The sequence below is a fragment of the Schistocerca nitens genome, chromosome 3 (genome assembly GCF_023898315.1).
Source record: "Schistocerca nitens isolate TAMUIC-IGC-003100 chromosome 3, iqSchNite1.1, whole genome shotgun sequence".
Classification (NCBI taxonomy): domain Eukaryota; kingdom Metazoa; phylum Arthropoda; class Insecta; order Orthoptera; family Acrididae; genus Schistocerca; species Schistocerca nitens.
In genome coordinates, this window is record NC_064616.1 from 412,441,559 (window position 1) to 412,466,341 (window position 24,783).

At 35.6% G+C, this 24,783-nt stretch overlaps 1 protein-coding gene across 1 annotated transcript in view; it reads right to left on the reverse strand.

Annotated features, from left to right (window-relative positions):
* Positions 1–24,783, reverse strand: part of LOC126249255 (voltage-dependent calcium channel type A subunit alpha-1-like) — a 125,982-nt gene that overhangs the window by 94,827 nt on the left and 6,372 nt on the right. The window contains exon 2 of the mRNA XM_049950910.1: positions 16,224–16,360. The gene's annotated coding sequence lies outside the window, so the exon portion shown is untranslated. The remainder of the gene's footprint in view (positions 1–16,223; positions 16,361–24,783) is intronic.

Here is a 24,783-nt window from a genome sequence, read left to right on the forward strand (position 1 = left end):
AGAAGTTTAATAGCAGTAAAACAAATACTATCAGCAACAGTACCAAGGAAGTACTATGTCCAGAATAATATCACATATAGTTAGTTTCCTGTTCAATGGATCATTTGAATGACAAAAATTATGTGGAATGACTCATTTCACATTCACATCGCAAATTACTTTGTAAATATCGCTACATGCTGGACATTTATAAGTTTTTTGTTTTGTTTTTATTGTTATTATTAAATATACAATTGTAAGTTAGTAATTCCTACCCACCACCTTATACACATTACAATAACAGAAATTTCTTTACCAAACGCAAGGAGCTGTCAAGGTGAAACTATTTCAGGAATTGTGCCTCTCTTTTTGTGCTACAGACAACCTTAATGTCAAGTAATGCATGACACTTTTTTGCTTATGGTATTGTAGTTGTGTACATCATTGTTCCTTTTCAACTGAAGTGGATTATTAAAAAAAAAAAAAAAAAAACTTCATGAGGGGATAAATATACTGTGATGCAGTGGTCAGAATGCCCAACTCTTTAAACAGATGTTGACAAGATGATCATGGGTGAGTAGCACATTTTTTAACAATAAAGACTTTCTTTCTTCAGGATGAGTTACCACTGAACATTATTCCATATGACATTATTGCATGAAAATATGTAAAATACATCAACTTACTGATTTGTCTCTCCCCAAGATTTACAATGCTTCTACATGCAATGTGGCTGAACTAAGCTGTTGTAGAAGTTCCAAAATGTGATTTTACCAATTGAAATTCTCATCAATATGCACATCTAAGAATTTTGAAGGTTCCACTTTTTTTTCCTTAACATGTGCTACTCCTATCCTTGGGGTAGTAAACTTAGATGTGAGAACTCAATAAATTGTGTCTTTTTAATATTGAGGATGGGATCATTCAAAGAGAACTCATCAAAGATACTTCTGAGAACCTTGTTTACCATTTCTTCTGTTGCTGTATGTAGGCTTGGCTTAGTTACAGTTGTAGTGCAACTTGCAAAAAGAACTTATTCTGTTTGTTGTATATTAGACAGAAGATCATTTACATATATGAGGAACAATAGTGGTCCTAAGAATGAGCCTTCAGGAACCCCACACATTGCTCATCCACACCCACAATAATGTGCCGTAACTACGTTGGTTAAATTACTAAGTACAATTTTATGCATACTTTTGGTTAGACATTACATTATCCATAGGTTGTTTATACTATGAACACAATAAACCTTCAGTTTATCAAGGAGAGTATTGTGAGTCAGACAGCCAAATACCTTGGTTAACAAGACAATAATACCTAAAAGTGCAGTTTTGAATTAATGAATGAGATGTACATCTGAATGACCATAATAGAATTCAGAAACATTTCCTCATGTTAAAAGTGAAGATGTTTTAGCCTGTGCCCTACATTATTTGGTAGTGTCCATGGACTGGAAAAAAGCACCAAAAATGTTTATTTTTTCTGTGATAGTATCCCTGGGTAAATCTAAGTCTCTGTTACAATGCAAAGAGTTAAGGTAACTATGCACCAGAGTTGAGGTATTGAGCAGTGGACAGGCACTTAAATAAGACTGGAAATATTATGGAACTTTCAGACACTGTGCTTCACAATTAACTGATAAAACACACACGCACGTACACATGTGCATACACATATACACACACAAACAGACACACACAAAAAAACACACACACAAATGGCTGTGCAGAGGGTCATGCTGTTGTGGCACTGCACTCTGTAGCTCTGAAGAGGGATACGGTTTGGAAGTTGAGCAACATATTTAGTCTTGTTTAAATGTCTGTCAGCCACTCAAAAGCTCAATGGTATTATAAATTTGAATGGGCATGGAGTTCACAAGATTCAACATGGATAAAGTAACATATATGATGGTTGGTTATATTTACTTCTTCCATTAAAGTCTCTCTTAAATATGTAACTGTATTGTCCCCCCTATCTTGTCAATTATTTACTGTGAGAATTGTAATTATAGACCAACATTTGGATTGACCTCATCATAATGATGCTGTTAGGTGTGTTAATATGGAGCTGGAGAAGACACTGATGGCAGACGCATGAGTTACACTGCAGTGGTGTCAGTTGGGTTCATCAGTAGATCGGGGTTCACTAGGCATGGCCTGTATCTTAATCGGTATTCAAAGGGAAGGCTGGCAAAGCTTGTAGATGACAGTGTAGTGGGTGGTGGTGGGATCACTCATGGAAAAATTGCTGTAGTAGTTAGTGTTAGAGCTGCACCATTTTTAGATTGAAGTCAGCTGATAGGTACACCTGCTTAAAGGAAGTCCCTCTAACTTAGGAATCACCTTCAGAGGAGGTCAGGCATCCATGTAGAGAAGGAATTAGCATATTTCATCAAAATATAAGAGGTATTAGAGATAAAGTTAGTGAACTGCTTATAGATGTTGACTGACAGTATTGATGTATCGGAGCACCACTTAAATAATTTAACAGTTCAGAGGCTTCCTATACCAAGATACAGATTAGCTGGCTGTTTCTCAAGGAGTTCCTTGTGGAGTGTGGGAGTGGCCATGTATGTAAAAAACAGTATTCTGTTTTAGTCCGTAGACATATCACGGCACTGCACTGAATAGATATTTGAATGCTGCACAGGAGCATTTGAATTTAGTGAAACTAAACTTCTAAATGTTGTTGTTTATAGGTCCCCTAACTCTGACTTCAGATCATTTCTGCTCAAGTTAGAGAGGGTTCTTAGTTCACTTTAAAGGAAGTACCAAAACTAGTTATTTGTGATGACTCCAGTATTAATTTTGTATATGACTGCAAGAAAAAGGATATTGGTAGACCACCTAAACTCATATGATCTAATGCAGACTGTGGTTTTTCCAACTAGGGCACAGGGGAACAGTAGCACAGCCACAGATGATATTTTTATTCATTCTTCATTACTAAATGGGCATTCTGTTAGTAAAAGAGGTAACGGCCTTTCTGACCATGATGCACAAATTTTAACACTAAAAGACTTTATACTCAAACAAATGTCACATAAATTAGAAATGATGTAGGAAAAATAAGCCAATGGCAATAGAGAGTTTTTTTAAACCTCGTTAAGGAACAAGAGTGACAGGATGATTATAGTGCCAATAACGTAGATGACGAATATAATGTTTTCCTTAATACATTTCTCATGCTCTTTGAGAGTTGCTTTCCATTAGAACATTCAAAATGAGGTACTAGCAGTAAAAGGCAATCTGGGTGGCATGTAGAACAAAGTGGGAATTATATCAAGATGTTAGTAGTAGTCAAAATCAAGCTTCAGTACGCCATTACAAACAGTATTGTAAGGTACTTAAAAATATTATCACTAAGGCGAAGAGTATGTGCTATGCAAACTGAATAGCTAATTCACAGAATAAAATTAAAACCATACAGTCAGTTGTGAAGGAAGTGTCTGATCGGCAGCACAAGGTCAACAATATAAAGTCAGTTCATAGTAGTAAAAATATTTCTGTTACTGATAAGTCAGATATGTGCACAGTATTTAACAATCATTTTCTGAGCATTGCTGGTGAATGAAATAAAAATTTAGTTTCTACAGGGAATCATACAACTCTCTTGGCAAATGCTTTTCCGAGACTGATGCCTGAAATACTCCCCTGTGATACTGACAAGGGGGAGATTGAGTCAATAATTAAATCACTGAATACTAAGGACTCTCATGGATATGATGGAGTGACTAGCAGGATATTAAAGTACAGCACTGCACATATTGGCCATATACTTAGCCATATTTGTAATTTTCCCCTTAAGAATGGTCAGTTTCCTGAATGATTAAAACACTTAGTAGTAAAGCTGCTTCATAAAACGGGAGAAAGTGATAATGTAGAGAATTTTAGACTTATTTCTACGCCATCAGTGTTTGCTAAAGTTATTGAAAAGGCTGTGTGCATAAGGATAATTGATCATTTTACAACACATAATTTGCTATCAAATGTACAGTATGGCTTTAGAAGTTGTTTAACAACTGAAAATGGTATATTCTCTATTCTCTGTGATTAAACAAAATGATTCAAATGCTACGTATATTTTTTGATTTAACTAAGGCATTTGACTGTGTTGATCACAAAATATTGCTCCAGAAGTTGGACCATTATCGAATACGAGGAGTAACTCACAATTGTTTACTTCTTGCTTTAACAACAGATGGCAAATGGTCATTATTCACAATGTTGAGAATGGTTGTGATGTGGGTCTGAGTGGGGTATGGTCAAATGGGGGGGGGGGGGGGGGGGCGGTGCCCCAAGGATCAGTCTTTGGGCCGCTCCTGGTCCTTATTTATATAAATGATATACCCTCTAGTATTAAGGGTAAAGGATGTTATGTGGAACAATGGCTCTGCTTCAAATAGTGCAGTTCATGGCATAAGTTCCCAGCTTGTAGAAAATAATCTAACACTAAATAACAATAAGACTCAGTCTTGACAGTTTCTAACACACAATTTAACCAAACACAAAGTTTTAATTTCACAGAATTGGCATATGATTAGTGAAACTGAACAGTTCAGATTTCTACGTGTTCAGATAGATAGTAAATTGCCGTGGAATGCCCATGTTCAGGGTCTTGTTCAAGGATTTAATGCTGCCCTTTTTACTATTCAAACGATTTCTGAAGTAAGTGATCAATTGACACAAAAATTAGTCTACTTTGCTTATTTTCATTCACTTATGTCATATGGTATTATATTTTGGGGTAACTCTTCCCATTCTAAAAGGACATTTTTTACTCAGAAATGGGCAGTTCGGGCAATAAGTGGCGTAAGTTTGTGAACCTCTTGTCGACCCCTGTTTGCTAGGCTGTGTATATTGATATTGGCCTCTCAATATATGTATTCTTTACTGTCATTTTTTGTTAACAACATGAGCTTATTCCCAAGAATTAGCAGCTTTCACTCAGTTAATACTCAGCAGAAATCCTTAACTCATGTGCAGAATGGTGTGCAGTATACTGCTGCATTCATTTTCTATAAGCTACCACAAGAATTCAAAACTCTTAGCAGTAATCCATATGATTTCAAATCGAAACTAAAGAGTTTCCTCATGGGTCACTCCTTCTATTCTGTTGAAGAGTTCCTTGAAAAATTAAGCTGATTCTTATATTATATTGTTGATTGTGCTTACTTAAACGTATGGCTTGACTTTTTTGGATTCATAAATATTTTGTTTTATCTGTTATTACTTTTATGTTGTAATTTCATGTACTGACACGTTCCATGACCTCACAGATTTGCTCCTCAATTTGGACCTACAGAACTACACATGTAAATAAATAAATAAATAAATACTTCAGTTGATATAAGCTGTATGTTTCTCATTATTATTTAGAGCTGCTGCTTGGATGGGTAATCTAGACTTGCTCTTCAGTAGATGTAACCAGTATATGCCAGACTATGATTTACAGCTGCTGCATGGATGGGTGAGGGTGACCATAACTTAGTACTTAAGCTGATACAACTGATATGTTCCTCATTATTATTTACAGGTGTTGCTAGATGGGAACCCTACTCCTGGTACATAATGATACCAACCAATACTTAACCCACCCTATGCTTCCCTATTTTTCATAGTTATGAAATGGTAATCTCTGTTTTTCTTCATTGTTTTCTATCATCTTTCATCACATCAAAAAATAGCACTGCATTAAAAATGTAACTGAAGCAAAAGCCAAGAATTATATGATTACTTAAATATAATAGTACTTTATTTATATTACAAAATGTAACATGACAAACACTTTTGTTTATTAACTAAGTTACAAACAAAAATGTGGCAAAATCACTCAGTAAATATTACAGTTCAAAAATATGTGGTTTGCATATCATATTCTCCATTAAACCAACCACTCATTACAGAAGAAAATAGTTCTCTGAGACATAATGCTGTTGTGTGAACTGGCTCTTGCTGTTGATCTAAGCTGGGATGATGAATTTTTGATATGGCTAAGATAGGTTGTTTGCTGAATTACATTTCTTTTCTTAAGCAAAGTGAGTTATATGATCATATAATGGCAGTTTCATTAGTGTCTTAAATTTCTATCATATATATGTATGGAATTGTTTTCCAGTTGTCACATAAAATGATCAGTGTTTCACACATTTCATGGGAGTGTGTATAGACTGAAGCAGTCAGGAAAAATTTTTATAAAGGGCAGGAATCGAACCCAGGTCTCCTGCTTACTAGGCAAATGCTCTAACGACTTTTTGTTTTGTTTTGTTTTTTGTTTTTTGTTTTTTTTTTTTTTTTACTAATTTTGTTCGTTGTATTCATTCAAGATCATTGTTGATCCATTCACTCAGTTTTTTTATTGCAATGAGTAGCTAACCCTCTGACCGAACACGCTTCGCTACCATGTACAGAATACCCTCGCATGGCTCCCTCCTTGATTCAAATTCTCACTGCCGCTCCAGTCTACTTCAAATTTCCCCTTACACAGAAACAGAAACATAAAATTGCATCTGTATGAGACCAACAAAGTCTGTGAAATTCAACTATTTCAAAAACTCTTTTGGTTGAAAATGTGGACTGCATCACACATACAAATTGAATTCAGGCTAATATTCAACCAGCACTCAGCATCAAGATTCATGGTACGGAGATAAAAGGTTATTGAATAAATATATGTTAAATTATTAAGATGGTAAGCATCTCCTTTAAGAGGAGCATCATATCCTGTAGAAAATTCTCCATGCACTGTGCACAACATTTCCTGTCTTTGTTGACTCCTGAGCAAACAAACTGAAGGAAAAGCATTTCTAAATAGTATCTGGAGTAGTTGAAGAATAATATATCAATGCCTGGAATTGTTATTAGACTTTAGGCAAAACATGGAACAACCAGTACATCCCAGGCACAAAGCTGCAAGTGAAATATTGGGTTGCTTATGTTGAAAGTACGAAAAATGAAATGTAAACTATTTTTACATTGGTAAAAGTTACGGTGATAATTTTTTGGCACTAACATTGTAGCATTATTGTTGATTATTTGAAAAATGATAAAACACTAACTGGCTCTTACAATGTGATGTTATTGGATTATTTGTGTAACAAGGTGAGACAGAAGCAACAAATGGCGGTATACGTAAAACTGAACTTGCACACACACACAACGCACTTTCTCACATACTGGATATTGTCAAGGTAAAAAAAGAACAATCTGAGCTTGAAAATTATTCTTCACTTACCCCAGTCACCAACTTTTGCCCCACACAATTTTTAGTGTTATAGAAGGTCAAAAAATGTTTATGAAGGGACGTATTGATATATAACAACAGAAAACATATGAAATGAGCACATAGACTCTCAGCAAGTATCATGTAATTAATTAATTTTTTCCTTAATAATAACTTGTCCTATATATTTCATTATGTAAGTATATGATCATTATCATTCCCTTACTTCTAAGACCCTTAATTAATTCCGGTGGTAGCTCATGTACTCTGCTGTTCATTTAGATTCTTTGCTACCTCACCTTTCAGAAAGTAGTAGCTTTTCTCATTTTCATCTCACACTTGTTTCTTAGAGTGTGTATGCATTTTTCTCTACATTTCATCTCAAGCAGCACTTCAAACTACCTTTCCATCTTCACAAGGATTCTTGTTGTTCAGTGATGATAATTATCTTTTTACATGTAATTAGCATTCAATGAATATCACTATTCATGTCTTCAAAAATTAATCTCCCTACCATTCCATTAGACAATTTCTTAATTCCTTTGGTTTTCTACTTTCTCTATTTATCCACACATTATTTTTCTTTTGATTTTACTGTGTCACATCTAAGTTCATTATACAGGGTTTTACTCCTTAGAGTCATCAGGTCCATTTTCTCTGGTGTTCCAGCAGATATCTGCAATTTCGTTTTTGCTATGTGCAGCTGGAGTCAGCAAGAATACTTACTGCTCTTCACATATGTCATGCCACACCCAGTGTCAAGTGAAAGTGTTGCTTTCTTTCCCATTGCACACTAAATGATATTTAAAGCAGAATTTTACATGTCCATTCAAGAGAGCAGTCCAAAAATAGTCTATTATGATACTTATTTTATTGATATGTATTAACAGGACAGTAAAACATGAAGAATAACCAGTAATCCAGCAGCAACAGCACCACTTTGGCCCACACTGATTGCAACTGCCATGCAGCAGCACTGCTCAGTTGACACTAGAGTCCTGGTTATTCTTCACGTTTTACTGTTCCTGTTAATACACATAAAAAAAAACAACTAATCTGAGACTGCTCTATTGAATGTGCACATAAAATTTTGCACAAAAACAAATTGACTCTTTCCGTCACCACTGGGCATCACATGAAAGACATGATAAATAGTATTGTGTTTGGGCTGGCTTGAGCAATGTATTGCAAAAATGAAATTGCAAATATCTATCAAAACACCAGAGAAAATGTGCCTGGTGACTCTTAGAAGGGATGCCAACATTTCACAAGTTACTCTATCTTTTCAATTTTCCCTTTCTTTCCTAATACTGCTGTACTTTTTGGCTGCTTCTTTCGCACTGTCTCTCATCCTTATTAAATCATGTTTCACATTCTCAATCTTATTTCTCTGTAACACTTCCACAATTTTACCTCAACTACTTTGCAGGTATTCCAAGCCAGTCACGAAATTCTCCTCTTCCATGCTCCACATCTCAGTTTCATGCAATTCTGTGCTTGAAACAAATTTTAACAACAACCCCATATTAATATACGATACCAGTAAGCTCTTTCATTGGATAGAACTTTCTTTGTTCATGTGGATTGCAGCACAGTAACTGTGACTAGTATCATACAGCTCAATCACATTAGTGTTGTTGGTAGGTTGGTTGATTTGGGGGAGGGTACCAAACAGCAAGGTCATTGGTCCCACTGGATTAGGGAAGGCTGGAGAAGGAAGTCGGCCATGCCCATTCAAAGGAACCATCCCGGCATTTGCCTGAAGTGATTTAAGGAAATCACGGAAAACCTAAATCAGAATGGCCGGACAGGGGTTTGAACCATCATCCTCCAGAATACGAGTCCAGTATGCTAACCACTGTGCCACCTCACATTAATGTGACCACCACCTATGTTCAACATCAATGTGCAATAATCACTCACAGGTGGTAAGTGGCACCATTAGCAATGGAGAGTATATAAAGTGTGTCCAGGGGACGTGCAAAACAATGCAGTCATTGTCATAATGTGGAAATGGAGTGATGTATCTGAAACCCAAAAGAAACTGATCATAGGCTTTCAGGCCAAATGTAGAAGCACTTCTGAAGTGGATAAGTTTGTAAATTGGTCACGATGCATGGCAAAATGGCGCTATTCGAAACTGACGCCAAGGCAACTGTGGTGCACCACAAACTGCAGGTAACGGGTGTGAACAATGGCTACAAAGATGTGTACGGGTGAATAGATGTTCAACTGTTGAGCAAATGACCACCCATATGACCAAAGGGGCTACTAACAGTGTCTCCTCAATGATCATTCTGTGAATGCTGCTGCATATTGGTGGCAGGCACCTGGTTCATGTACCTGTCTGCTGTTCATTGGTGATGGAGGCTGGAACTTGCACACCAATACTGCAGCTGGATGTCCACTGAATGGCAAAAGATGGCCTTTTCAGATAAATCATGTTTTATGCTCTATAGCACAAATGATCGTTGGATCGTTTGCAGAGTCCAGAACGGGGGAGAGAGCATTAAGGTCTGGGGAATGTTTTTGTGGCATCCTCTGGATGATCTTGTCATTCTAGAAGGCACAAAGGATCCTCAACTGAGAGATCTAATGTAGCTACCCATGGCACTGGAATCAGCATGGCTTCACATCCCTGTTGGTACCTTCCAGAACCTCAGTAACTCTCTTTTTACAGAAATAATTACACTTTGCATATGGTGCATGATTCACCTATTTATTGTACACTGATATCTTTCAATAAGTGTGGTTGCACAGAGCACAGTAATTAGCAGGATTCAGGCATACACAGAACAATAATAAGAGAAGGCAATAAGCCACTATGGAGTGGTGAGGCTATCACAAACACATGTGGTCAGAATGGGTAGAATATATTGTGCATGGGCAAAAGTTTCTGTGCAAATGTTCTATAAGGTTCATAGTACATACAGACTTTCCATACTGTGGGAAATGCTCAGAATGACACTGTCATAGGGAAGTGCTTAGAGGATATGTGCTGACCAAGTAGTGCAGTGTGAAGCTTAATTCAAATTTTAGATTTTAAAGAACAATCAAACGATCTGTATGGCAGTGCATTTCTTATTTCTAGTGTTATCAGTATGAGAGTCCTATGTGCATCTTCAATTCTAAATTCTGGTAGAGATTACTTGTTATCATGTTTTGCTAATATTTTGATTTTTATTCCTTAGTAAGTATTTAGATTCACAAATTTTGAGTGTAAGCAAGACTAATGGCCATCTCATTAAAACGTGTGAGATCAATGTCTTTCTTGTACTCTTGTAAATTTCTAGGTGCTGAACATGGTTTTATTACCATATCAAGTATCTTGTTTACTTCCAATCATGAGAGGTGAATGAGCCTCAACAATAAATACCCACTTCATTATAGTCTCAGCAATATTATTTTAGTGACTAAACCCCTCCGTCCTTGGCCACATCTTTATAAGATGCAAAACAGGGTCATTACAGCATGTAACAATGAGAGCAGAGCAGCAGGGCTACTCTTGGATTCAATGATAACAGCAAGTTGTATGTTGTCAGTGCTTAAGGTGCTAATAGTATGTAATAATACTGCTGGCATGCAGCCTACAGTGGCAGATAAGCAGTAAGGCACCAAATTACTCAGGTTACTGGTCACATTGTAGTTACCACATCTAATTTTTCTTCATGTTTGGTCATAACTGTCATAAGAACCAGTCCAGTAACAGTGATATTAAAAACATACATTCAATTACAAAACCCCCAAACATGCTAAGTGTCCTACTTATGATATCTTTTTTGCTTTTCCCAATATTTGTAATGTCAGTTCCTGTATAGGAGAATTCATTCACTTCTACTGCTGTTGTTTGATTCTTAATTTTTTATTTAATCATGTCCCTTCTCTTACTTCTATTAATTCATCAACTTTGTCTTAGCTGTGTTTACCATGAGGCAATATTTTGTGTTGAGTGTTCTGTCCATTATACTGAACGGGTCTTACAAGTCATCCTTACTTCTGATCAGAAGAGCTATATGTTCCTGAAACCTTGGCATGGACATTTCTTCCCCAAGGAGTCTTGTTCATCTTGCAAAATTTTCTTTCACTTTCTTCATTGCTTATTTGGCATAAACATTAATTAAAAGTCAAAATACATTCAAATGGATAAGTTGAGTTCTTCACCTGGATAACTAAGAAAATAGATGCCTCAATAAAAATGTGGAAGTAATCCTCCAGAAGATGATTCATGTGAAGGATGTCCCCAAACTCCAAACCCAGTAACACTTTAAGAAGATTCAAAACACGATATTGGATTATCAGCAATCAAAAATAGATAAAATAGCTGATTTCATTGAAAAGTCAGAAGAAATTATACAGAATATTAGCTATTAGCTATTTGAAAGACTGAACAAAATGAGAGCTGCATTTGTTCAATATTGACAAAACCCCAATGTGAATGCAAATTTCTCAGCAATGTTTTGCCTGTTTCAAAGGGGATCCAAATGATCTTATGCAACAATTAAGTACTGAGGTTGAAATAATGTGGAGCCTCAAATATCAGTTAGTACAAGGGTGACATCCAAGTGCTTTATTGGAGTAGGGGAGATATTATGTGTCATGTTTTTTTACATTATACCAAAATGAAATTGGAGCACCAGTTAAACACCTTGTATACACATATACATGATAATGTTAGAGAAAACTATTATCTTCAGGGAATTATCTTCAGGGAATTAATATAATTTTTCATTTCAGCACAAGAGTGCATGAAGTAATATTTTACCAGACACTAGTTAGTCACTAGCACTGTGGCATTTGGTATGCAGTAATAAAATTATTGCACAGAAGTTAGTTAAGGCTAAAGGCAATATTGTGATTACTTTCATACATCAGAAATCCAAACACACACAAACAGATAGAAAGAAAGAAAGATTAAGGAATAATTTCTCATCAACAACCAGGTCATTAGAGACCAAGCACAAGATCAGATTAGAAACTGGTGGTGAGGGAAATCAGCAGTGTCCTTTTCAAACAAAATATTTTGGCATTTGCCTTAAACAAAGTAACCAGAAGGAGTTACTTAGGGGAGATTGTGTCTTTGTAAATGATGGAGATGATGATAGAGGTAGAAGCTGAAGCAATGTGATGGCTAATGATATTTTCTGGTTATGAACTCAATGAGTTTTTAGGATTTGGTTTTCGATGGTGGTGAGCAGAGCCAGAAATAGAGATTTAATTGCAATGTCTACTTTTACTAAAGTGGAATGCACATAAGGAGGTGGGTGGTGGGGTGATTTTCAGTGGCAAAGAACTGTGTATTACGTAATGGTCCAGGCAACAGTGTCATCCTACCTTGTCTGTCTGTAGTGCACATTTCAGGTGGAGTGCATAGAATTTTCAGCACTGATTTACATATTACAAATTCCCAACATACTGTTGGTTGGAACAGTGACCAACACAGAAAAACTATTTATTTTAGTCTAGAGTCATAATTTTTTATTTTGCCTACTGACTACCAGTTTTGATATGCAGTACCATCCTCAGGTAATACCCTGGCATGTATCTGTCACATTTGTTCATGATGATTGCATGTCAGAAGATGGCTGAAGTATGGTACTACACACTGAAACTGGTACACAATCGGCAAAATAAAAAATTGTGACTACAGACTAAAAAAGATACTATTTACATACTAGTTTAGTTATCCTGAGGGTACTTAGCACTGCCGTCTTCATTATGGCTGGCATAAACCAAACACAACAACTATTACATTAACCCTTTCACTGCTGCGGGCATGTATACACATCCTGCTATGGCATTCCCCAGGTGTTGTGGGTGAGTATACATGAGCCACTTGCATTTTCCTACAGTGTTATAGATGTCTGAATGTATCCTGAGTCACCAAGCTCTCACTGCTGCAGATGAGTAACTTCCATATCTCGGTGAATAAAACCATTTTGAGTATTTATCATACAACATATTTGTCTCATTGTGTGCTATCATTTGGAGAAAATCCTCTTTCAATATCTTTAATCATTTACAGTATATGACATTCATTATGATCAGACGATTTGTGATGAGCAAGGATGTGAATGGGTGTATCACACACAACTATCCTTTGGATATAAAACCAAATAACTTGAGAATGAAATGAGATTTTGTCCTGATCTCAATTTTTAATAACATTTCGATGTCTTATTTAAATTTCATCACCTGCAATGTATCAGCTAAAATCAACCATACAAAAAATTTACACAATGTGTTTTTACCTCTGTAAAATCTTTAAAATACTGCACAATGTTTTACTTAATTTGATGCAGCACAGTAACTATGGCATATAACAAAAAGAAATTCAGTCCTTTATCAAGTGAAGATATCAGGCAGTTAGCTGTGCAAAAATCTAATTTTTTCGCCAAATAGTTTTCTTAAAAATGGATGATACGTATTTCTTAGCAACCAGCAAGTCTGCACGGAAGGAACTGCACACTGCACCCGAACATCCGTCAGATATTAACCCAACAACTCAAGAACAAAATGAATTATCATTCTGTTCTGAATTTTAAATGAAGTTTTGATATCTTATCTACATTTCATTCACTGCAATGTATCAGCTAAAATCAACTATATGCAAAGTTTACACAATTTGTTTTTACCTCTGTGAACTCTTTAAAAGTTGGAGCAATGTTTTACTTAATTTGATGCAGTGCAGTGACAGATAATCGAAAAAAAAAAAAAGTTGTTTGTCAAGTGATAACATCAGACTGTAAGATGTGCAAAAATCAATTTTTTTCACCTACTAGTTTTCAAAAAATTGGATGAGGAGTATTTCATATCAGCCAGAGCACCATATCTCAGCACAGGCACTAGCATTTAGCAAGCAGTACAGCTGTAGCAAAGACAGTCTCAGCATGGTATGCAAAGAGCTCATCTGTAGCAGCAAAAGGGTTAAGAAGTGGCAGCAGTAGTTTCCCAAGCATATGAAACTTGTAGGGAGAGTCAGATGAAACAGAATGTGCTGCTCACACTGGCACTGCCAGTTACAAGGGTAGGCAATGTTTGGAGAGAGTGTCGTATTCCATGTGCCAGGGGACAGACACACAGAGCACACTGGCATTGCCACAAAGTATTCTCGGGGTCTCTCGGCACAGAATGCATCAAGTAGCCAACTTTTTATTTGAACATCACTAAAATAACTGTATGAAAAGGCTATACAAGGCATAAAAAACTACATATGCAAACTTTTAGGGATATTAGAGGAGATAAAAGTAATCGTGTTTGTTACATGACATACATGTCACTAGCACATCATTTCTCCACTAGGGATCCTTGAGGGGTTTGATGCTTTACCTCTCTTAGACTAACATTCATGGTTGTTTTGACTGCTTTTTATCAATATGTTGACACTGGAGTCTGATTTGCAACACAATTTACATCTTACAGATAAGGATGGTAAGCTTTCATTACTACTAAGTGTGTCCACATCCACTGATAAGCAATTACATTATTATTTTTTATGTTATGTTGTGTTTAAATGTAAGTGTCTACTTGGGTTTAAAGATTCTTGATGGCTAATTACACTCTAACTGAGTTAGCTGGCATGCATCTCAAGGTGCCTGCATACTGAATGATTTCCAGGGTAGAGATAATCAAACTATGTCACATTTCGAAAAATTGATGGTCATCTTAATGAAACAGGGTCCCTTAGATAAGAACTTGCAGTGAATTGTTCAGACTGAGGAAGCTGTGCTACAGCACACTGAGGGCAACTCCAGCACCATAACATGATCTCTAGACAAGGAACTAAATACCTCCAACATCAATGTGTCGAATGTCTTACGTAATACAGGCATGCTCTCATCCAAGTGCCAGAAGGTACAAGACCTGTCAGTTGATGACTTTCTCCAGCACATCAATTTCCGTCGATGATATCTACACCAATTTGTAAAATTCCTTGACCTCTAAAAAGGCATTCTGTTTATTGACAAAGCTGCCTTCATAAGGGATGGAATGTTCAACAGACACAACAGCCATGTCTGGGAGTTGGAAAGCCCTAAGGCAATGCATGTATTCCACCATCCACAAGTGTATGGGCTGGTATCATTTGCAACAGTCTGACAGGGCCTTATCTTCTGTATGACATGCTCAGTGAAGGAAATTACCATATCTTTCAGCATGATGTGCATCTTTCTGAAAATGGGGCCCCACTGTACATCGCTGCTGATGTCAAAAAGCATTTAGACAATGTTTACTCCAGTTGTTGGATTGGAAGACTTGGGGGTGGGGAGAGTGGGCAGTACCAGGGCCACCATGTTCTCCTAACCTCACTCCTATGGCTTTTACCAGCAACATCTCTAAAACAATGTTCATCTCACTACAGTTCGTACATCATCTCAGAACATCAGTAGTGTCCAAATGTTCATGGGCCTCTATCAGAGAAATGGTGGATCTGTTGACATTTTTATCAAATAAAACTGTGTTTCTTCTTATCCCCTTTAAGCACTAAAATTTTGCATATGTACCATTTTTTACACTGTGCATAAAAATTAATGTGTTTTGATTCAGAGACCTCCTTGACTTAATGCAACACTACTGGCTGACTTAGAGAATATAACATTTAAAACTATTCCTTAGTAGTTGGGTAGCATAAAATGATGTAGACTGTAGTAAACATGAAATAGCATAAGCAGTCCTGTTGAAAAGAATGAGGAGGGACAAAAAAATAGTCAATGAACATGAGGTTTTCTTCCAGCACCCAGCTGTTCACCAACACTATCACTCAGATCCACATGAGTATTTGTACATTTATGCATATTACATAATGTGATTATTGAAAAAGTGCAATGGAGATTAGCAAAGACTTGTAGGGCAATATCTGAAATGAAAAGAACTGGCACAATTTTCTCATGTTGAAGCAGATAATGCTACAGAAGATGATTCTTTTCATATCTAATAAATATGAATCTTGAGGTTTGCCACATTTCCTGTCTGTACGTTATTTATGCATTCAAGCAGGACAGTATGAGAGACTGATTTAAACATACCTGATGCTCTTGCGATGAGTGTTTCTTCTGGAGAGGAGGCCTGTTTCTTCAGCTAATTCAGGCTCCAGACTGCCAGTTCGAGATGTGCCCGTCCATTGGCCAGCCATGTCCATCAGGCAGTTAAAAAATGATGCCCTCTGTCCATAAAACAACTCCATAATGTGAGAAAAGCCTAGATTTTACTGTGCATGGTTCGTCCAATCAAATATAATTATTTAAATTTGTCTGTGTTAAACGCTACATTTTACTTAACAATTAAAGATGTGCAGTGATTTTACAAATGTTTGTGTATCTGATTTGAAACAAATACTGGACAACAATTGTAAAACAGAATTCAGAGAGGGTAAACACATAGGAAAGTTTCATACAAATCTTGCATAAACAGTATTCACATACACAATGCAAAACATCTTTCATATTTCCAGAGCAGAGTTTTTGCACTACATTACTTAACAATATAGGCCATTAACACAGTTGCAACATAATGCACACACAAACACACACACACACACACACACACACACACACACACACACACACACAGTGAGTGAGAGTGAGTGAGTGAGTGAGTGAGAGATAGAGAGAGAGAGAGAGAGAGAGAGAGAGAAAGTGCTATACTGGATTAACTAAATTAATGTACAGAAGAAATTAAGATTATTACGCTAATAAATATGTAGGTTTTTAACTTTGTTGTTTGATAAACTATAAGATCAGAAAACATGAATAGGCTCCGCATGTTGTTCTGACCATATGATAGTAATAGTAGTTATTTCCTATTTACTATTTTAAAAAAAGATTAGTAAGAAATTAGCATGAATTGGACCATAAACTACACGGTACTGAAATTATTATCAGCAAGATTATAGATTTATTCGCAGATGATAGTAGTGAAATCATGTTACATATCAATGGTGCAGAAGCTGTGCAGTCAATTAATGAGCTCAAGCAATGCATTTAATGAAAAATTTAAACAAGAAGGCTTATAGCTGCAAAACAATTCCATGAAAGAGAAATTATTTATCAACAAAACTACTTTCAGCCAACTTCACTTGTTAAACAGCATGCAGTCATGCTTTTTAACTACTGAGACAACTAAATATCTGGAACAATAAATGCTTTGTGTGCAACTTATTTACAGTGGTGGAGTATTTAGCTTTAATAATACCAACTGTGATGTGCTGTAATAAGTATAACTTAAATAATTAAAAGTTTTCCTAACTTTTGAGAAACAGAGCTCAAGCATTGTTAAAATAATTCATAACATAACACATTGTTTTGTTTCTCTTCAGAAAATTTGAATAATGAGAATAGCAGTAAAACTTTATTCATTAAATGATGTAAAATGCAGAAGCAATTCATCAGAAAGAGGAAAATTAAAAAGATGAATTAGAAGGGGGTGAGAGTTTGAGGCATGATTTATTCATGTTTTTCAAGATAGGAATGAGATATTCAATTACAGCTCTATGTATTATGAGTGTCTCCATCATTATTAATTAATTCACAATAATTTATGACTTGAAAATATAACTGTGTATGCCTCTGTACAACATAGAGTATTCCAATTTGTACATAAATAATTACATAAGTACTGAATGCAGATCAACTCTAATTAGAAGTTACTGTTAGCTTGTTTTGTCAAACTATATGTGGATACGGAAGCGATATATCAATCATACCTTTGTTTTAATGCAAACACCAGAAGTGTTCATAAAGGAAAAATTTATTGTGCCAATGGTGTGACAATATATATTTACTGTCACAGGATAATTTAAGCAACACTGGCTGTATTGAAAAGCATGTGAATTACAGCTTCACTGTTAATAAATGAACTTTGGCAAATAGTGGATCAAACATGCAAAATGAGCAATAGAATTTCATCTTGTTAAAGACACTTCAGGTGGAAGATTAAAAAAATAAGTACTCTTTGGCAGACATTAATATCTGGCAAAGTGTTTACTGCTTAAAACTGGAAAAATGTTTGTAGAAGTCTGAGAAAAATGCAAACATACTGTAAAGAAGGGAGAATGAGCATCACATAATGTGTGACACAAAGTGGATGTGTAAGTGAGAAGAGAGAGAGTATGTTCTGACAAGAATCTAATGAAGACAATGTTCTGAGGGTACTGAATGATCATTTCCAGTCACTGATATTCATGGCAACCACTGTTAACTATTGCAATGCTATGAGTTCAGTGTGTTTTGAAAATGGAGGTATGCAGTATGGGTATAGGCCATGCGCCATCAGCTATTTTTCTTCTCACTAAATAGTAAATAAAAGTTAATTTTTAATCAAAATTAAAGATTTAATCTTCCGATATGTGTTTAATGTGTAATGATATAATAAAGACAATGCGAGAACGAACAGTATGAAGAAATCATATTTTACTGTTAATTGCTGCAATCATATTTAACACAATTCTGACAGACTTTTGTGTTAAGGATACAAATTGTTTCTCATTTTCTCAAATAATGAAGAAGCCTATTTGGACACAAGTGTGATTTTTACTAACGAAATCAATGGTGCTATTAGTTACAGTTAGCCATTTACTTCTTTTCAGTATACTCTTGTGACAAAATTCAAACGCCATCTCTACAGTGTAGCACTTTAAACATCATGTGGCTTCAGGCAATGACTCTGGACCTAATAACTTCTTCCCTCCATAATTTCATTAACGACCACCACAAGCCCAAAGCTCACTACAAATTCTGTTGAAGTGTCTCATTCATGTTGTTTTCAAATACTTAAAATCACCTTCTTAAGCTATGTTAGTTCTTCTCAGAGCGGGATGAGGCAAAAATTTTCAATATTAATGTAAAGTAATAACACATTAATACACTTCAAACAGTCCTTAAACAAAACATAACACTGAGGTTCATAACATGATCTACAGTTAGTTACATACAGAATGAACTTCCGACTTGTTCATTAGTCATTTTGTGACTGCTCTGTGTTTATGTTGAAGTCACCCTTCAAGTAACTGCAGCCAGAGGCGATCAACTGGAAAAGTGTCTACAGCTATATCAAACTGCCAATCAAATCAATACATAGGGACCTATATCATTACATAGATGGCATAGTTATACTAAACTTAATATTTAGCACTGAAGTGCCTAATCAACAACACTGACCACACTTTGGCACTTTAGAAATGTAAGTATTTTCGTATGTCTTATCAAAATTTAAATTAATCACTATATTCAGTGCTGAAAATGGATTTTCCAAGTTTTGTTCATTAATAGGTGAGAAGAATAAAGGATATTTCACTAGTGTGGATCTAAGACTTTTTTAATACTAATATGATTCCTAATAAGGTGTTATTATGCGTTAAAACAATGGCTTTTGGAGGCAGTTTCCAGTCTTTGTTATCTTAGGCTTAGCAAAATGTTATAGAAGAAATAAAAGCAAAACAAAAGGACTTGCAACTGAATGAAATTAATCAAAAGGTGATGTTTATAATAAAGAAATCAGTTTACTTCCCCAAACTGTGTGCCGAAATTCTACACTATACTATAAGTGAAATAATGTGCACAGGTACTTGTGAAAAATAATTTTAAAAAATTTAAAATCAGATCTGTGGTTTACAAAATCATGCAAATTGAATATAGCTAGAAAAATTAATGGAAAATTGAAATAACTGCAATTTTATCTACAAAAGACTGGAATAAAAGGTCTATTGAAAGAATACTACCGCCTCATTATTGGAAGGACTATGACCACCAAATCCCTGAAACCAAACACACATATTATTGGATTGCTAACCTGAATAACAATCCACATACCACAGCAGACTTCTATAGTTAACAAATACCAAGCCAAAATTAGGAACTATAAATTAATCTGAAATAAATTCAGTAAAACATGCATACTAAATTAGTATTGGAAAGTCAGTTTTGTAAAGAGTAAGTTATCAAACTGAATTAACATAATAAAATGGTTAGGATTACTTAGAGGTGTTGGAATTAATTCTCCATATTTTCTTAAACAGCACATATTCACTGTGAAAATATGTTAGGATACACGTAACTGGTAATTTAATCTGAAAGAAACCTATAAAAAAAAAACCATGATGACTGTTTTATGATTTCCTGAGTTACATAGCTCAGCTGCTGTGTTTACTGGTCTCTCATGTATAGCAATCCAAATTTACATATGACTTAGAGGAAGTAGGTGGTATTGTGAGCTATTCCAAAGCATAAACTCACCATACAATACTTTCTGATTGAAATGTCTCATTTTCCATTCAGTATAAAAGGATAATAACATGGTTAAAATCTCTCTGAATCTATCTATGCAACTAAATAACATTCCACATAATACACCATCTTAAAACAAGAGAGGAAGAGCAGGATTTGAGAAACACAAATAAGTATGTGAAACACATGAAATCTCAGTATTCAACATCCTAATGTGGTAAAACGATACAGAGTGAGTACTCATGCAGTTTCCTAATTTCCACTAATATCTCATTAATCATTCTAAGCTCTACAGGCTAAATGAGCTATCTGCCACTAACACACAATATCTGGGCATGTGCAGGTATGCGTAAAAACAAAGACAACACACTGGATTATGCACACATTTACACAGTTTAAATAGGAAAGTTCACATTCAATTCAAGTTTAATCAAAGATAGAGTCACATTATGAAATCAATGTATAAATTGACTTTAAAAAGTGATTCAAAAGCAAGCAAACATGTACACACATGCCCTTGTTTTTGACAATACAGAAATGCTGACATTAAGTACCATAAAATTTGTGATTTTTGTGTGGATAAATTCTGCTCTACACAACTTGACTTTTACATTGTGCAGCAACATAACAGAACTTACCCCAGCTGTTAGTTACATATTATCCCTCAACACTATTCATCTTTCACAAAGTTTGATATTGATATGAAAAGGTCTATCATAATAAAGGGTGTATTTTTTCTTCAGAATATTGTTCTGTGGTTTATTTAGCCAGTATAGAACTAGTACCCATTTCTTAATGATTGATTCATGTGTTCGAGATCCTCTTCTAATGAGCATTAATGTGTTGCCCCTTTCCTAAAGTGCAAAAATGTCTTCTTTCATATGATGTGTAAATATCCTATTTTGGTCAGAAACAAGGCAATATACATGGAAATATTAATGTAGAAGTGTACTTTAAAGGGGCGCCATTGTGAGACTGTACTTTCAAGAGTAATCTCCTGTGCACTGCTTAGGACATAAAAATTATATGTTATTGGTGGAGGTTTATTGCTTTCCAGTTAGTTGTTTTAGAAAAATAATAGCAGATGTAGATTGTTGCAGTCTGTCTTATGGCAAAACACACAGACCAGACAAAATGTGGAAATGCAAGTCCTGCTGTTGTTTTACACAGCCTTAATATTTTAATTAATATAATACAGCTTATTCTAAGTGTTAATCTCATGTGCTTAATTTATTTTGTTTTTGCATCTCCATGCAGACATCTGAGCTACATTTCACCTGTGATTTATGTTGTATTTACTTGGGGGATTCTTTGTGAATTGTGTTTTATTCATCTCATGAGATACATTTGCAATCCATTTGGTTTGCATACAGAAGACATGTCAAAAATTTATAATACAGTCACAATGATTTTTACATTATTAAATAATAGCACCACAATAAATAATAACAGTATAAGGCTATTTCTTGGAATATGTAACACATTGTATCCAGCTAAAAATTCCAGTTTGTCCTGCATGAATTCATCCACTGAGTAATAACACCTCAGTGTCAGTACCTCATATAGCTTTCTTTTAAGTGAACCTAAATTCATCTGCATCAACTTGTTCCCTTTTAATTTATTACAAATTTTTATTCCGATGTATTGAGGTCCCTGGACAAACAGTCTGAGGCAGTGGGTGGGGAGCATAAAATTTTCTTTGTTTCAAGTATCATGTGAATGGACAAAATGGTTTTCCTCAAATAATTCACGTCTGGTATACAAAAATATAATAATCTCGTATATGTATAGGGATGGCAGAGTTGATATTTTAAGTTTTCTAAGTAATGGTCAACATGATTCTTTGTGATTTGCAGTGAACATATTTCGAATGATTTTTTTCTGTATTTGTAGTATCCGCACTAAGTTTGTTGAGTTACCCCAAAAAACAGTACCATACCTAATAATGGATTCAAAGCAACTTGTATATGCTACCTTTTGAATGTCCATGTCAGTTGCAGTTGATAATATTTGCACTGCAAATACAAAGCTGCTCAGTTTGTTTGCCAGGTATTCAACGTGTGCCTGCCAGCTCAAATTTTTATCTACATTTAAACTTAAAAATTTGACTGCGTCAACTTCTTCTATATCTTGGTTGTTGTTTACAATCTTAATCTGCTCACATTTTGACTGTTTGGTTTTGAACTGCATTATGTGAGTCTTAAAAATGTTTAGATTCAACCCATTTAGCTGAAACCAAGTTTCTAAGGGACTGAGGGTACTGATCACAGATTTGAGAATTTTTTCCAAAATCCTGATCTTCAACTAAGACAGCAGTATCATCTGCGAACAGACCTGATGGGGTGTTGATATTTAATGGTAAGTCATTAACATAGAAGAGAAATAGGACTGGGCCTAATATGGAGCCTTCTGAAACACCCTGAGATTTTTTTTTTTTTTCTTTCCCCAGTCAGAAAAATAATATGCGCCATTCTTACCCGATTAGTAACATTTGTTGTTTTGTAGTTGTGTGAAGTAGTCACCAATGGTACATTTTGTTGCTTTATACTTGTGTGAGGCCATACATCATTTATGGAATTGAGAGAGGCCCGTGCTTATCAGAAAGTATGTTTATTGTTAGGCTGAAGTAGAACAGGGCATCAACCATTTCACAGCCAGTAAAGAGAACTGGTTATTACTCAGTATTAGTTAAAATGCAGTAATCGTATTTCAAGAGAATGTGGAGCATCTTCAAGTTCTGCATAACTAACAAAAGAGGTCTGGTACATAACAGAAGTATGTTTGGAGAATTTTAATGGCCAGGTGTCTATGAAAAGGAAAAATAATTCTATTATAGAATGTCTCAAAAACAGTAACACATAACTTTCATCTAATACAACATCTTGGAGGAATTTACAGTTTAACAGGAACTTTAGGTCACAAGAATTCTTTTGGAGAGTACATTGCACTCACTGGACAAAGAAATTGAACTTTTGCAGTTGCTTGAGGCACACTGCGAAGCAAAATCAACCTCATCTTATGTATTTGAGCCATTATCAAGAACAAGATAAAACAAGACTTTTGAGGTACATGATCCTCTACAGCTATGCCACCCACTTTACAAAATGTTCCACAAATAGTCTAGAGGAATTCAGTAATTCAAATTTATGTGTATGCATAAAGAGCTCATTGTTTCAACATGGTAAGAGAGACATGGCTGATTCAAGTAGACAACTCTGATACCAGTGAGACCTACACTAGCAGCAAAAGTGATTAAGGTAGTTTTATTTTTCTAACTAACCATTCTGTCCTGGAAAATTTATTCCAGCTGATTCCTGCACATCATTGATTGAGTTTCCATTTACTATTACTAATCTATAACATAATTCATTGCTCATTTATTGAGAGCTGCAGTGCAGAAGGATACAAATTCAATTTTCACAATTTAACAGTGGACAGTCATCCTTCTGCCTGATAGTTATTTACACTGCCCAACAAAAATTCTAACATCCAATTGTTAGCAGGTCTGGTATGGTATATAAGGGGCATTAACAGCTTCAGATGTTGAGCGATCACTGTCACACCTGACAGTGTTTCAAAGGAGGCCTCATCATGGGTCTCCATTTGGCCAGATTGTTGAATCCTGCAATAAACAGATTTTGTAACAACCTGCACCATCCAGCACCATTAGTCAGGGACTTGTGGAGTACAGATGTAGATGTAGATGTAGATATGAGGAATCACAGTTCAGTACTACTCTGGTTCTACATCATAGGTAAGTATGGTGACAACATGGGGAGAGGTCCCATTTTTCCAATATTTTGAAGAGGCTCAGCAGCATTACACCTGATGTCTTGGTGTGGGGAGCCATTCGGTATGGCTTCAAGTCATAGCTGGTTGTGACTGAGGTACCTCTGTTGGCACAATGGTATGCCACAGAAATTCTGCATCCTCATCTGTTATGTCTCATGTGACAGTATTGTGGTATCATTTTTCAGCAGGACAATGCCCATCCACAGACAGCATTTGTCTCTATAAACTGTCTGCGTGATCTTAAGGCACTCCCACAGCCAGCAAGAGCCTCAGATCTGTCCCTGATAGGACATGTTTGTGTCCATCTCAGACATTATCTCTGTCCTGGAACCAGTATACAGAATATCGAGGAACTGTTACAACGGTTGTAGATCAGCTTGCCTTAGGAGATGATGCAATGGATTTATGACACTCTTCCCAGCCAATTCAGTGCATGCTTCTAGGCCAGAGGTAATGAAATGTCACACTGACAAGTGGGCTTGTACTGCAAAGTTCTTTGAAATTTCACTTGATTCTGTAATAACTGATTTAAAATCACATACCTTTTAAAACTATTAAGTTTCATTTCCTTTCC